The following is a 14,510-nucleotide window of genomic DNA, read 5'->3' as shown; positions in this document are numbered from 1 at the left end:
CCTCAAACTTCCAGCCCTTCCTCTTCCCTTCGAACCCCGAGTTGTGAGGGGGATGCAGCGCGGCGACCTCGCATCCAGGATAATGACACGGGAGCCGGTCGCCATGGCGTCGGCCTCGCTCAGCAGGCACAGCGGCCCTCGACCAACTCTCAGGCATGTAATGAAACAGCAGCGTGGGCTCAACGGGAAAATATGTCGTCCCCCCTTTTGTCTAAAGCGGGGAATGCAGACGAGGGGGAGGTGGCTCGCGTCCATCTGGACGTGGGACGTCCTTCGTTCCTCCATCTTGTTTCGTATGTCGCACAGACGGTGTGTGTGTGTGTGTGTGTATGTGTGTGTGTATGTGTGTATGTGCAACGGCTCTCTGGGGTCTGTATACAAAATCCTGATCAAGGGCACTCGTGAAAACAGCCATTAGACCTCCGGAGTAAAGGGCAGAAATCTCCCTCTGCGCAAAGACGAGCGTCCGATTGTAACGATGCGGCTGCTCGGCAACCGATCAGCTCTGATTGGCCGTCGATAAAACCCACAATTACTTCATGTCAAAAGAAAAGAGAAGAAAAAGCGTTCTCTGGCAGCGCCAATCAGCTCATAATCCAGTTATGAGGATTAAATTCTTACTGCAGCTTATTGGGATCAGGGCTAACAAGAAATTAATTGAAAAGGGTGTTGACCCGTTAGGAATAAGAAGCTGTGCCGTTCGGCGAAAGAGAGCAAAAGAGCTCCAACAAGGCGACAAAACTGGTGATGTAATCAGGAACATAACACACACTCCCATTGTCCATCTGCATTACTCACCGGGCATCGTCATCAATAACCGGAGGAAGAACTCACTTCTACCGCAAAGAAGCTGTGGATCACAAAAGTACGAGCGAAATGCTTAAATCAGACCAAAATACACACACAGGCACACACACACACACACACACACACACACACACACTGGTTCAGTGTTGGAGGTGTGACCCTGGAATCCAAAGTAGGACCCTCTTACCTACAGATGTACCAAATCTCCCAGAAACCTGAAAGGCTGTAATTAAAGGGTGACACATTCGTGCTCCTCTCCCACTGCGCGTGGGACGCCCTGAAATAGAAGAGTTCTGTGCCGGCGGGTCTCAGCGAGGGAGAAGAGACGCTGCCCCCCCCCTCCCAACACACTTTTTTCTACCAAGCGGTGTGACGGACGGACGGAATCGGGTACGATGGCGAGGAGGGAGGGAGGAAGGGGAGGGAGGGAGGCCGAAGTGAGCACACGCCGGGGGATGCGGAGTTAAGGGGAAAAGTGTGGCCTCGTTTTACTGGATGCTGGGAGCTCTGGTCGCCACAAGTGCAATAAAACCTGGCCAACGAGCCAGGGAGACCAAATCTGTAGAGAATCATATTCAGGGCGGCCGTCCTTCCAGGTGACGCAAGCATATAGACAAGCTAATGCATGGAAGCTAAGCACCTAGCTAACCATCGTCATCAATGTTTTTTTTTGCTTTCTTTAGTTACGAGAATAATGAATCAATGTCGATTCATCTATGAATGAACAGCATTGATAAGCAACCGAACCGATGTTTAGAATCATCAAAAGTATAGATAAAACCCTGACCCATGCACTCACACACACACACACACACACACACTCACAGGGGTGTGGATCGGGTCCTGCGACCCCTGAGAGCCGGTGGCTGATTCTCAATTCGAGGCTGATTCCCGTTGCGCGGGGCCGTTTTACATGGCTTGCCTGAGGGTGTAATCTTTAACGCGGGGGGCCGTTATTATTCCCCAGAGCCCTGTGTTTGAGGGCGGGTGGGTGGGGGGTGAATGTGCGCTATATCCGTACAGAAGTGTGTGTCTATCCGGCCGTGCACGTGAGCGCATGTCGATGCGGGCAGGAGAGACTGTTGCTATGCATTTTTACACGTCCTCCCACTGGTTTCTCCTCGCATGGAAACATCAGAGAGGAGAGCAGCTGAGCCCTCTTCTCCTTTTCCTGTGACGCGAGCACACTTTAAAGCAGCGAAAAGCCACAACCCCCCCCGCCCCCCCGGGGAGAGGGGGGGAGGAGGCGCATGTCAGGGCCCGTCCCCAAGGCGCGGAGACGCGTGGACCGGCCTGTGGACCACTGGTCCGGGAAAGTGCTGCGTTGTCTTTGGGTTCGGGGTGTGGGGGGGGGGGGGGGGGATGGCAGTTGTTGTGTAACTTTTGAGTGACGTAATGGTAAAAAAAAATTAAAAAGGATTTGCTTCCTTCCACGCGTCGGCTGTGAACAAAATGGCGTGTGGGCTCCACACAAAGAGAGGTTTTATTGGTTGATTTAAAAGTACTGCTTTATTGAGGGGACTAGATACAGTATTAACAAGCCTGTAATTGCTGGTCAGTTGTTGTTTGCATCGGCTTTGAACAGAGAAGAAGAAGAAGAGCAGGAAATAAAACAACCATCTAGAGTTCCAGTTGTGTTTGGGTTAATTGTTTTTTCATGACAGCTTTTATTGGTCATGTTATACGTGACAACATGGACTCAATATCAGCTCTCACAAAGACAAAAACGTTTTTCAAAATTGAGGAAATTTCGTAAAATGTTCCAAACGTCTTTTCTATTGCGAAACTGAGGAGATGTGAATGGAAAGAGGCCTGTTTACCCCCTCTGTAACGTGGTCGTGGGTTTGGGAGGAGAGCCTCCCTCTTTTATCACTTCTCCATCAAATCAAACTGCCTTAAATCCATCGGCTTTTACAACACGGTGCTATAAATCCACAGAGGAGCTCGGTACTGAATGAAAATAAGCTGATATTTTAATTATAGTTCATTCGTCAAAGAAAAGTAATTTCACTATTTTACTTTCTTTGTTGGCAAGTATAAGGAGTTAATATGCAACCCACAGCGAGCTGAAAGGGAGCTTTGCTAATGATGGCACTCAAAGGCTCCACACAGACGTCATCTCATAAATTATGAATTTCATTTATTCAGGACTAAGAAGAGTCTTTTTCTTCTCTGACGCCTGTGACCGATAACAGCTCGGATCCGATGTGACGGCGGCGTGTGAACTTCACAATAGCTGCAGTCTCTCTCCAGAAATAACGTTGTAAATATCAATATATTTCCATAATCCTTCTTTTACTGGCAGGAAAACTGGTCGCAAACGCTGTTTTTTTCCCTTTTTCTATCAACTCGACACAGAAGGGCCGACAAATGTGTGGCGGCAGCCATATGGGGAGCGCTAACTGCTCCCGGTGCGTATGCACGCAGACGTCTCCTGGTGCTCAGCCCGGAGGCCGGTTGTCTCTCCACGTCCGGCGTCTCCGACCCGGCAACCACAAGGAGGTTTTGAACGGGTCCCGCTTGCGGGGGCCTGAAGTTTTACGCGTGGACGAGCCGCCAACCGCTTCAACGTGCTCAACGCCTCGGGAAGCGCTGCGTTTGACATCCTCCGTCATTTGTTCACAGACCCTTTTATTTTGAAAACCAACGTTTTTCAGCGCGGCGACACCATCAACTGCAAATCATGACTCCACAGGAGAACCAAGAAGTTAAAATCGACTGTGACGATACAAAAAAAAAAAGGGGACGAATCGAATCGGATGTCAAATCAGAACGGGACAGGAAGCCGCTGTGTGTGTGTGTGTGTGTGTGCGTGTGTGTGTGTGTGAGAATCACTTACACCTCTGTGACCACAATACTCCAGAGCAAAATTATATTGGGCGTCTCCCGGCAGGAGTATGATTACACGTCGACCACCGGGCGCCACCATTATCTCTAATGGAGCCTTTTCCTTTTCTGTTTTTTTTCCCTCCACCGACCTTTGACCTCACTGCTGCCAGCTCTCCAGCACAAATGGCGGTTTGTCCGTGTGGCTGAAGAACGAATTAAGAGACAAGGCAACAAGTGCAAAAGATATATACAGATATACATTTCTCGTTAAAGGCCAATTTTTGCCTGTGTGCAGAGGTGATCAGTTACCATCAGCCCAAAAGTCATTGAGCCAGCAGCTCAGAACTGAAGACTCACTAAGACATAATAAACTAATGAGAAACCCGGTGGTCATTAGCTGGTGAGTGTGTGTGCCGCTGAGGGGCAGCGACGAGACGGGTTAAATGGGTTTACAGCACCGAGGGCTGTGTGTGTGTGTCTGAGAGGGGGGGGGGGGCAGTGGGCTGAGCCGAGGTGGGATTACAGGAACAATTACAATACCCACTCGTTCTGGATATAAGAGACGCTTCAAAGCCCCAAAAGAGAATAAATAGCTTAAGCCGACCGGATGGGATGCAGATACCTGAGTGAGATTCGCTGAAAGGAAAAGACAGCCATTCAGATGGAGATCATGCAGGGCGACGTTAAAGGGATGACAATGGAGGTGAGGAGAGGGGATGGGGGGGGGGCGGGAGTGTCGGTGCGTGACTGAACTGAAAGGGAGGCCGATCAGCCTTGAAGTCGCTTGAAGGTTTAAAACCGAAGATTTTAATCTGCTCACCTCCGGGTCTGAGAAGTGAAGCCAAAGCATAAGCAAACTTGCATTCTCTAATATTCATTGGGGGAGAGGGGGGGGGGGGGGTGGCGACTCCTCTGTTTCCGATAGAAGTCTATGAGAACATTTTCAAATAGACCATGACGGTGTTTTTTGGGGAGGGGCTACCCGGCGATTGACGGGTCGCCACTACACCCGAGCCACACACAGCGTCTCCTCCACGGCGCCACACCCCCACAGTTACAATAAGGTCGCTCACAGGTTCCACACAAACAAAGCAGGGGCAAACCGTAGCTTATTTTAGAGAGCTTTTAATATAACAGAACAACAAGCCAACTCAAAGCGCCAAACTTTACCATCAGCAGTGTCTCTGTGGAACTCATGAGGCGGTTTGTGAAGACAATCCACACACCCCAAAGCGAGGAAGTGCAAGTAGGAACTATGGTTGGATGAAAATACTTCATTAAACTCCACAAACAAAAAGATCTGATCTGCACCAATAAAACAACAAATATGATGTACAAGACACAAGGCTACTTTTACTAAAGGCTTGTTTAAAAGGTGAAAGGCTTCATTTCAGCAGCTAAAGGCCCAGTAACAAATTGCTCTGTCAAGTTATAAGGTTACTTGTGTTTTTTTTTTTTTGTACCAAGCTCTCGTCCAAAAGCGCTGAATGTTGTTTTTCGTCTGTTCGGTGAAGCCTGTGAGACACAAACAGGCTGCATGTTGTTGGATTATTAATAAGTGATATTTAATGACACCTGTTTAAGAGCACTTAGCTTCTCCAAAGCCATCGTGGATGAGTTAGGGTTTGCCCGAGCGAGGCCATGCGTGACACCCGGCAGGGGTGGGGGGGTTCGGGGGGGTTGGGTTAGTCGACCATGACGACCCGCTGTTGGAAAAAAAAATCATTGGCTGAAACCTCAAATTTGATTACCGCCTTGTTACCGGATCGCCCATGATGATCCTCTGGAGGCCAAAATAATTCCCATAATTCCTCCACTTGTAAAGTAGGGCATCAAAATAAACAGGGGGGGGGGGTAAAACATTCAGGGATGCCAGATAAGAAAGAGGTCTGCACCGCAAATACGAAATGGAACCAGAGTGCAAACAAAGGGCCGATTTTGTGTTTCAGTTATTTAGAATTACAACGTCAGCCTTTTAAAAAAAATGTGTCCATTTCAAGGTCATTCCATCTGTTGGCCGTGCGTTTTTATTTGAGCCAAAGGTTAAAGATGTTCACATTTTCCAAACGCAGACTTCTCCTAGACCCGAAGGAGAGAGAAGGAAGATCTTTGTTGTTTCTTTTTAGGGCTCTTTGTCTAATTAAAAACCAATCTGTACCGAGGTCACCGACGCTGCTCACTCGCTTTGTGTAGCGGACGCACAATACCGGACCAACTAAAGAAACCGTTACTCACTTGGACACCAAAAGATGGGAAAATATATTGAAAAATACCTGTAATTTACCCTTTAGGTAAAATAAAGGTATCATTAGGTAAATGAAATTGACGTAGCAGAAGCACGTCTCCATGTTCAGCTGCTGCAGATTAACGCGGATCTCGTTCTGCCCGACGAGGGGGCCGATGGGGGGCCGATGTGGGACCGATGGGGGGCCGATGGGAGGCTGATGGGAGGCAGGTGCTGCAGCGACGGGGATGATCGCCTGGCTGGAGGTATTTCAGCATGTGTGTGTGTGTGTGTGTGTGTGTGTGGTTAACAGCTTTGCTCACATCACATCCTCGATCAGATCTCATGAGAGGAAACCGCGGATTGAGTCGCTTCAGACTTAATATATGTAAATGATGATTAGCAAGGTCTCCAAATCTCCTTAAGAGAGATTCTGTCTGTGCGTATCGTGCTGTACTTTATTGCTATAAAACATGAATGTGTAGCTGATGTTATATAACCGTCTTATTAGGGCAGCATGAAGCAGCTCCTTGAAACTGTCGATTAATCCTACTCTGATTATTCCCTCTCCACCTGATACAAATAGTTTATTGAATGACTTTACTGGCCATACTTTCCTTAATCATGAAGTGTTTTTTGATTCGAGAAGAGGATCCATCACTCTGAATCCGACTGGAGTGGAACGAGGCTGCGGAGGAGGTCAGGAGACTTGATTTGAGGAGAAAGATTGAAGGTTGGTATGAAGATGTGAGGCAAAGCAACAGTCTGCCATGTTGGATCTTCTTGTCCTCGTTCGATTGGCTGCAGCTGGAGCCATATGGGGGGATGACGGCCACATCTAAGGCCCCCCGCCGGACCGTGATGGAGGACATCTGGGGGGGGGGGGGTGCTTCTTTCCAGCTGCTTATCTATGCGCCCTTGTCCTTTCGTCTCTCGGTGACCTGGAAAGCTCGAACAACGTTCCAGTTGGTAAAATGCCCTTTGGAGGCAACAACGAGCAGGAGGCCTTCTGAAAGGTTGTCTGTTCATGCAGCACCGGTGTGGTCACCAACACCACTGCAAATCCAGATCCATGTCCTTCAATGTCACTCACTTTTTGCTAAGCCCCGCCCCTCACAGAGCCCACACAGCCACTGACTCTTATCCCTGAATGAAAAGGATCGGAATGAGTCGATTTTTGAAGGGAAACAGTTTGACAGATGCACTGTGGAAGTGAAAATAGGTTGCGAGGATAAAGATAGAAACTAAAGCTACAGATCTTAGAATAAAAGCGAACCCCCACCTCACCTGGAGATCACGAGTCGCTGGGATTAAGGAACAGAAATGTTCCCGCTAAACCGCGGAGTCTTTGTTCACTGTGTAATCAATGAAAAGCTAAATCTGTGTTTCCTACAATTAAATTCTAGTGAGTCATAAACCGTTTATTGGGTATCTAAGACTTTTGAGAATTAAAGTAATCTTCAGAACCTGGCAGGACTTGAAAAGCAAAATCCTCTGTTGCCTTTTGTCCAACTGGGCCGGCTTGATTAATTAATCATTCGAGAGGAATCAGCTGGCCAGTGGGCAGGAAATGTTATTAAGCAGTTGGGTACCACAGCTGGTGTCACTGGACTGTAAAAGCACAATAAAGCCAGCAAGAGATGAGCAGAGAACACATTTCCATATCCAGGGATGCAAACATTGTCTTTGTCCAAAATAGGAACTTATAGAGCATCGTACTCTTGTGTATACTTTTCATTGTCTGTGTTTTAGTTCTAAAGAACGTCTCAGACAAAGAGATGACTTCACTCAGCTACCTGTTTGTTGACTTTATTTCTGGGATTGATCGTAGAAAAGGAACATTTTCCTGCAATTCTCCCCTGCTGCAGCTTTTGATTATTTTAGCAGGACGTTTCGTCAAACTTGACGCATATGCAGAATAAATGCAACCTGTTTTTTTCTGTGGGGACTTTTTTGGGGATTTCAGGAGCGACTCCACATTTCATCTTAACGGAGTCACACAGGACCCTCAAACTTTTTATCTTTTTCGGATACTCAACTTCTGGATATTTATTGCTTTTAGCGTTTTTATTGCAATGCACTCCACTGGTGTGCGTGTGTGCGTACGGGGGGGAGGGGGGGGCGTAATTATGTTTACACAGGAAAATTGTGGGGACTTGTCTTTGCTAAAGGGCCAAAACGATCGTCCCTTGCTTGTAAATCACTATATTTAATTGGGAAAAATTGATTTAGTCTAGGTTAGAGTATGTCTCCAGGAAATGAATGAGTCAATGTCCCCAAACGTCAAGGATAACATGACAAAGTGTGTGTGTTTGTGTGAATGTTTGTGTGCGTGTGTGTGTGTGTGTGTGTGTGTACCCATGTTGGTGGGTCGGATAACGCTACTTCAGAATCCCAGTAATGAAGCCATTACTGCGAGGACAGAGCGAGCGCCGGAACCTCGGGGGACGGAGTTAAGCTTCCATGTATCCATCAGCCGGCGGCGAGGGCAAACTAGAACCCAAAATCCACTCTCTCTCTCTCTCTCTCTCTCTCTCTCTCTCTCCTGAAGAAGAATCCAATCACCTGCAGCCGCTCTCTGGATGCAACTTTTAACTTGAGGGAAGCGCTCTTCCTCTGACTAAGCACAAGCCGCATGATGTTCTCCCAGTGAGCCAGTCAGCACTTTATGGAGGCGGCTCAGAGAATCAGGGGGAAAGTGCTGAGATCGAAGTTAAACTCCCCCCCCTGCGCCTGTATGTGGAGGACATTTTGAACTGGAGGCCCAACAAGGCGGGAGAAGAGCAGGGGAGCGTCGCGATGCCAAGTCGCAGCGGCTACGCCAGAGAACGGGAACGAGCTGTGGACGTCGGCTTTAGGAAAAGGATTGTCACTGTAATGAGCGAGGTACTAATTGGTTTATTCTAACCGATTAAGGGCTTCAACGTGGCGCCCGGGACTCACCCGGGATGCACTTCGGGGGCCAAATACTCACCCTGTGGTTTGGTGGTTTGGAGGCGTTTCATCCACAGCCAACGATCACTGAAAGATGGGAACCGCATGAATTCCCAGTGGCACAATTTTTCTTCTTTTTATTTTTTTTGAGGACATTCCCTCCACGGCCCCAATCCGCCAGCAGAATAACCGAGTGGGGAAGGAGGGGGGGCTTATTGGAGGAAGTCAATACAGGAAGAAACGCCCTCTGCTCGATCATCCGCTCACCAAAGAAGAGGAGGACGATCTTTCTGCTCAAGTTCTTAGGTCTTCTCTGGGTACATCACATGGGCAGAACTCATCTACACGCATGAGGCGTTCCTTCAGCTCAAGCAACCAAAGCTTCTTCTCATTTTCTGGTTTTGATTGAATCTTTAACGTGGTTTAACGTCTTTATTATTGTCCAGATGCAGATTCCTTCTTGATCTCGCTGTTGTTTTCTGTGGCCTTGTGATCTCGTGTTGGTCTGTTGCTGCGTCTACTTCCCGTATTGGGTCTAGATTTGTCTTATCCTTTATTTTTAAATTGCTTATTCCCCCCCAGCACGTAGCCCGTACTCTCATTTACCAGTCAAATTGTACATTTGTAAAGTTAACATGTAATTTTCTTGCACAATGTTGTCTTATCTGTCTTGTTGTCCATTTTCTTACTGTCTTAAGTCAAAATCCTTGTAGGTTTGACATATTTTGGTAATAAATGTTCCTTATTCCTGGGTCACCAGACAAACCAAATGCTATTGAGAATCCTGCACATCTGTGTTTGGTGCAGCACGGACCAATGAGCAGTAGTACTCTTTGCCGATGTCGAGGCTCTGCGTCAGACGGGTTTAAATCATGGAATAAACCTCCTTTACGCTGGTTTTCTCTCTGAATGACGCACTGCTGGTAAACACAGCTTCTGAAATGAGGATTCTGTGTGAAGAAACTTTGACAGATCTGCCGACTACATCAACTCATCGATGGAAGGTTTAAGAATTTATTTCAGTAGTGCAGTGCAGATATTACATTATGCTATTGGTGTAGACGTTGGGATGTTTTTCAGCTGTGGCGAGTATACTTACAGCAGCAGGAAGGTCAATGGCACAGAGAAATAACCTCTGGGCTTTTTTGTGAGATTTAGTGACAGTAAGAAAAAGCAGGTTTTTTTTATTATTCCAATCCATTATATGAGCAGCAGAAGATGTGGCAGAGGATAGCAGCGTCTCCCCGGTGATTTATTCCTGCAAAAGGCTCCTGGTGGACAGTTAGAGGTTCGGGTTTACCTTCATCATGCATGATTGTGCGTCTTTATTATCTTGGTGAATCGGGCTGATTTACAGTAGATCGTTCTCAGACAGTTTTATCTCGATCTAGGTTGGGACCCAATGCTTCTCTCCACATGTGACGTAGCTTTGCTCAGTTACGGGGCTCCGTCACACCCTCCGAAGACAGATTAATTAGCTACATCTGACCTTGTGGCTCCTGGAGCGCAGTGTGACGTTAGTAAGATGCTGGTTATGAACAATGTTTCCTCTTTAATGCCTTTTGAATTACGGTCAGTCGACTGCAGGGCTTGACTGCAACGTTTCCTAGTCACTAAGGAGACTTTCGTACATTCAGGGTGTAATGAGGAATGTTCTCATTCGAAAGGACCTGATCTGAATGTCAAAAGAAAGGCCTCACTCTATGCAGAATTTTGAAAATGCATAACAAACACTTCCCTGGTTACCTCACAACCGCAACACATTCATGTGTTTACTCATGAATGATTATAGAAGTGCACAGGGCTTCTCCTTTGTGCGCTCAACAAGGGTCTTGTTGTGTTGGAGGGAGTTTTTGTCCCTTTGCACCTGCGGTTTCTATATTAGTCTCCCTTAAAAGCTTAAGCTTAGTTTTCTTATATTTAGATTCACAGTGACATTTAGTAGTTTTGTTGAGTTATGTGGACGTATTTTTCTTTTGACCGTAGGACAAACATATCTGCGGCTTTTGAAGTATCCAAGGTTTTCTGTTTTTATAGAACTTACCTTTGTGGCACAGTTTTTTTTGTTGTGTAACCATTAAACCATCAAAGGGCCTGATGTTACGGGTTGCCTCCTCCTCGTCGCACATTTACACCCGGATGCTTTCACACATGAGAGGGAACCAGCGACCCGAAGCGATCCCAAAGTGTCCCTGCGAGGCGTGGTGACACGCTGCCGTCCCCGCGTGGCGATCCGCCGCGTGGATTCCCGTTTCCTTCCTCTCGCTCTGGTCTGGTCTACGCGGCCTGCGGCGCACCGGCCTCAAAACACCTTCTCCTTCGCCAAGCAGAAGCCACGAGGAGACGTTGAATCAGATCGGGCTCCCGGGGGTGCTCTTTGAATGTGAAGAACTGTGAATGGTCCGATAATATTTCCTGCATGTACATTTTTTGATGGGCCAATGGCTGTGAGCTCGACCCAAAGAGACGGAGCTGGTCCTCCTCGCTCCTCCTCACGGGTTCTTGTCTTAATCTCATCAGGCGCAGCAGGACCAGCTCCTGGGGTCCTGCAGTGCCGGTTTCATTCCTTCTTTCTTTCCAAATGGCAGTGGGGTTTTTTGCTACTGTACATATTATCACCATGGCAACCGGAGCCATCCTGAGCATGCAACAAAATGGATAAAAGGGCCACAAACACGAATAATAATAAAAATAGCCAGTGATGAATTTGTGATCCGTGATTGCAGAAGAAAATGGGTGCTGTTTTTGTTTGGGTTTTGAGTGGGAGGGCTGCCGCTGAAACCAAGACGGGGGGGGTTTATCCATCCAACATTCTTCCGTCAGATTCCATCAGTTCATTTCAATTCGGTACGCCATCACTCCCATTCTGCGTCATTGACCTTATGTAAGAGAAAGGTCATAGCGTATCTATTATGGAACGACTCAGTCATGGTTTACTACATTATTAATCACCTCGGTCTTTTAAACACTCGCAGTGGGAGTCCGACCCGTCGTATGTTTAGGCAGAAAATAGGCCTCCAACCTCTCGGGACCAACCAAGCGCTTAATTGGTTGACCGAGAGACGGACGCCACAAGCACAAATGAAGGAGGCCGTGAACCAAAGAGGCCGTGACGAGCTTTCCTGTGTTTTAATCCAGCTCAACCTGGACGGTCCCTGGAAACAACAAAACATTTCCGTTTCGTGCGAGGAGGGGTGGGGGGGGGCAAACAGCCTTTGTGCGATTGCGTAACATGTGACTGAGCCACCTGAGCTGTCAGCAGCATCGAGGGGCCAAGGAAGCATCTCAGAGGCAAACATGTACTTTGAAGGCTCCGCATGGGGCAGAGCAGCGAGAGCTCAGAGACATCCGCCCACCCTTCCTGAATCAGCCGTTTCTGTGGCGACCAGAGCGAGCGGGGAGGGAGGGGGGGAAGAGGGATGGGGGGAAATATAGATGGATGGTTGAGGGGGGGGAAAGGGAGGGGGGGATATTTTGAGGAATGAGTGAGGAAGGTACGTGGTGGGGTCAGTAGGGGGGCTGGGGGCCGATTCCTCAAAGCCACGGTCGCTGACAGCTTATCTGTTTCAGCGGCTTTTCTTTGTCACCCTCAATGGCAGCTCAGTCCCCCCCCCCCCCCTTCCCGGTCACGTCTCAGGGGACTAAAACATCCACACACACTCCTCACACCTCGCGGCCCCCACCCGGAGACCCCCGAGGCTCACATACAAAAAAACACAAGGGCCCAAAAGTAAGCGGTGAAACTTTGGTTCAACAAGTGGTGCACCGGAGGACAGAATTCTGGACCGAGCCGCTGTTTCCATTACACACACACACACACAAACACACACAGGCTACAAGTGTCACTCGTTAACATGGAGGAGGAGGAGGAGGAGGAAGAGGAGGAAGAAGAGGCGCTGCGGCGTTTGGCTCGAATGGAATCGGAGACGGCTTCGTGTCGGGAAGTTTGAGCTCGTTCGAGGCCCGAATCCAAATAAACATGAAGAATTTGATACGTGTCATCACTTTTAGACATCCAGTCCAACGGGGCCAATTTGCATATATTACAGAACGGGGGGGGTCTTTCATAATCTGGCTCATTAGCTGAATATAGGATTCGAACGTCGGCTCTGTTTTCGAGAGCTCTCCAGGGTGCTGAAAAGCCTCCTTACATAAGCGGCAGGACTTTGATCAGGGTCCGTTCTCACGATCTTCAGTGAGACGCAGGTCGAGACAAAAGGAGTGGAGAGAAAACAGTGCACGTCTGACGTGCACACAGCTGCAGATCTTCCCGACAGCGATAAATAATCGCGAGGCGCGTGCACAGGCTGCATTCCATCGAATCCCCGCCCCCCCCTTAATGCTCCCCCCAAGGCTGAGATTACAGTAATGCTCCTCACTCCACCCACTTTCTCCATCAGGTACACATGGATCTACACATGGGGGGGGGGATCAGATAGATTCCACCCTCACCCCCTCCCCTCTTCCAACAAGTCCCTGATGTCTCCCTCACTTGTCAGTCAAAGGGATAAACAAGCCTTCACTCAAACTAACACACAACGCTCAGCAGTCATGTAAAAAAGAAGGAAAACACCCACACACATACACACACACACACACATCACATGCCAATGCACAACCCACTAATGATGGACGCTTTTCTTTTCTTTTTTAAGAGAACTTTCAGCCCCTCCTGCTTGTCAAATCAACACATTCCTGTTATTGTTCTTATCTCCATCCCATCAAGAGGAGCTTTCCATGAGGATATCAAGACTCACCTATTCTCTGCGGATGCTGCCGGAGTCCTGGTGGTGCGAGGCGGGGGCGGAGGTGGAGGTGGAGGTGGAGGTTCTCGGGGGACCGAGCGTTTCACGCCGGACACAAACCACAGGACTGAACGTCTCTCGCTCTGCAATGCGAAGCTCAGAGCGAGTTACTGCTGCCTCTCCCTCTTTCACACGTACTGTAGCAGCAACAGAGGGAAGGCTGCAGCTTCTGTCATCAGCACAGGTCTCTCTCCCTCTCTCTCTCTCTCTCTCTCTCTCTCTCTCTCTCTCTCTCTCTCTCTCTCTCTCTCCCCTCTGGGCTCTCTTTCTCTCCTTAGGTCTGGTAACAGGCGGCCATGGCCGAGAAGATGGGCCAATAAGAAAGAAATAACAGTGAGAAAGTCTTTGTAGATCAAGTCGAGTCCCCCCTGTAAGTATTTATGTTGTGCGTCAGGGTGTGAGAACCAGCGTGCTCTGGCAACAACAATGCGCACAAGCTGAGAGAGAGCGAGAGGGAGAGAGAGAGAGAGAGAGAGGGAGGGAGAGAGAGAGAGAGAGAGAGAGAGAGAGAGAGAGGGAGAGGGAGAGAGAGAGAGGGAGAGGGAGAGAGAGAGGGAGGGAGAGGGAGAAAGAAGGAGAGGGAGAGAGAGAGAGAAATCTTTGCTCCCGCCTCCCTGTCTTTTCTTTCTACCACCACCTAAAAACCAACCCACACATCCACCCACCCTCTCCTCCGCCAGCCCCACACCAGCCTGTCGGAGTGAGTCATCAGCCATCAGCCAATCCCTGCGCGGCACACGGCCTCTGATTAGAATAACAGGAGTATTTATGCGGGTGTGTTTTAGGGGAGATGTAACTAAATCCGGAGAAATCTCCGGGAGGATTTGACATACTTTGCTCTGGTTTGGGAAGGGTGGGGTCAGGGGATATTTTAGGAAAAATCATTGGACCATAACCTTTTTTCCTTCTTA

At 48.5% G+C, this 14,510-nt stretch overlaps 1 protein-coding gene across 2 annotated transcripts in view; it reads right to left on the bottom strand.

Moving 5' to 3' along the window:
- Positions 1–14,049, bottom strand: part of LOC119221963 (prickle-like protein 2) — a 30,119-nt gene extending 16,070 nt beyond the window's left edge. The window contains exon 1 of one of the 2 annotated variants that reach the window (XM_062562496.1): positions 13,552–14,049. The gene's annotated coding sequence lies outside the window, so the exon portion shown is untranslated. The remainder of the gene's footprint in view (positions 1–13,551) is intronic. The other variant, XM_037478233.2, reaches the window with a different exon arrangement.
- Positions 14,050–14,510: the final 461 nt, after the last annotated feature.

This window comes from Pungitius pungitius, chromosome 1 (assembly GCF_949316345.1).
Source record: "Pungitius pungitius chromosome 1, fPunPun2.1, whole genome shotgun sequence".
Classification (NCBI taxonomy): domain Eukaryota; kingdom Metazoa; phylum Chordata; class Actinopteri; order Perciformes; family Gasterosteidae; genus Pungitius; species Pungitius pungitius.
Note: the sequence above shows the minus strand (reverse complement) of the source record. Positions and strands in the feature narration are given on the sequence as shown.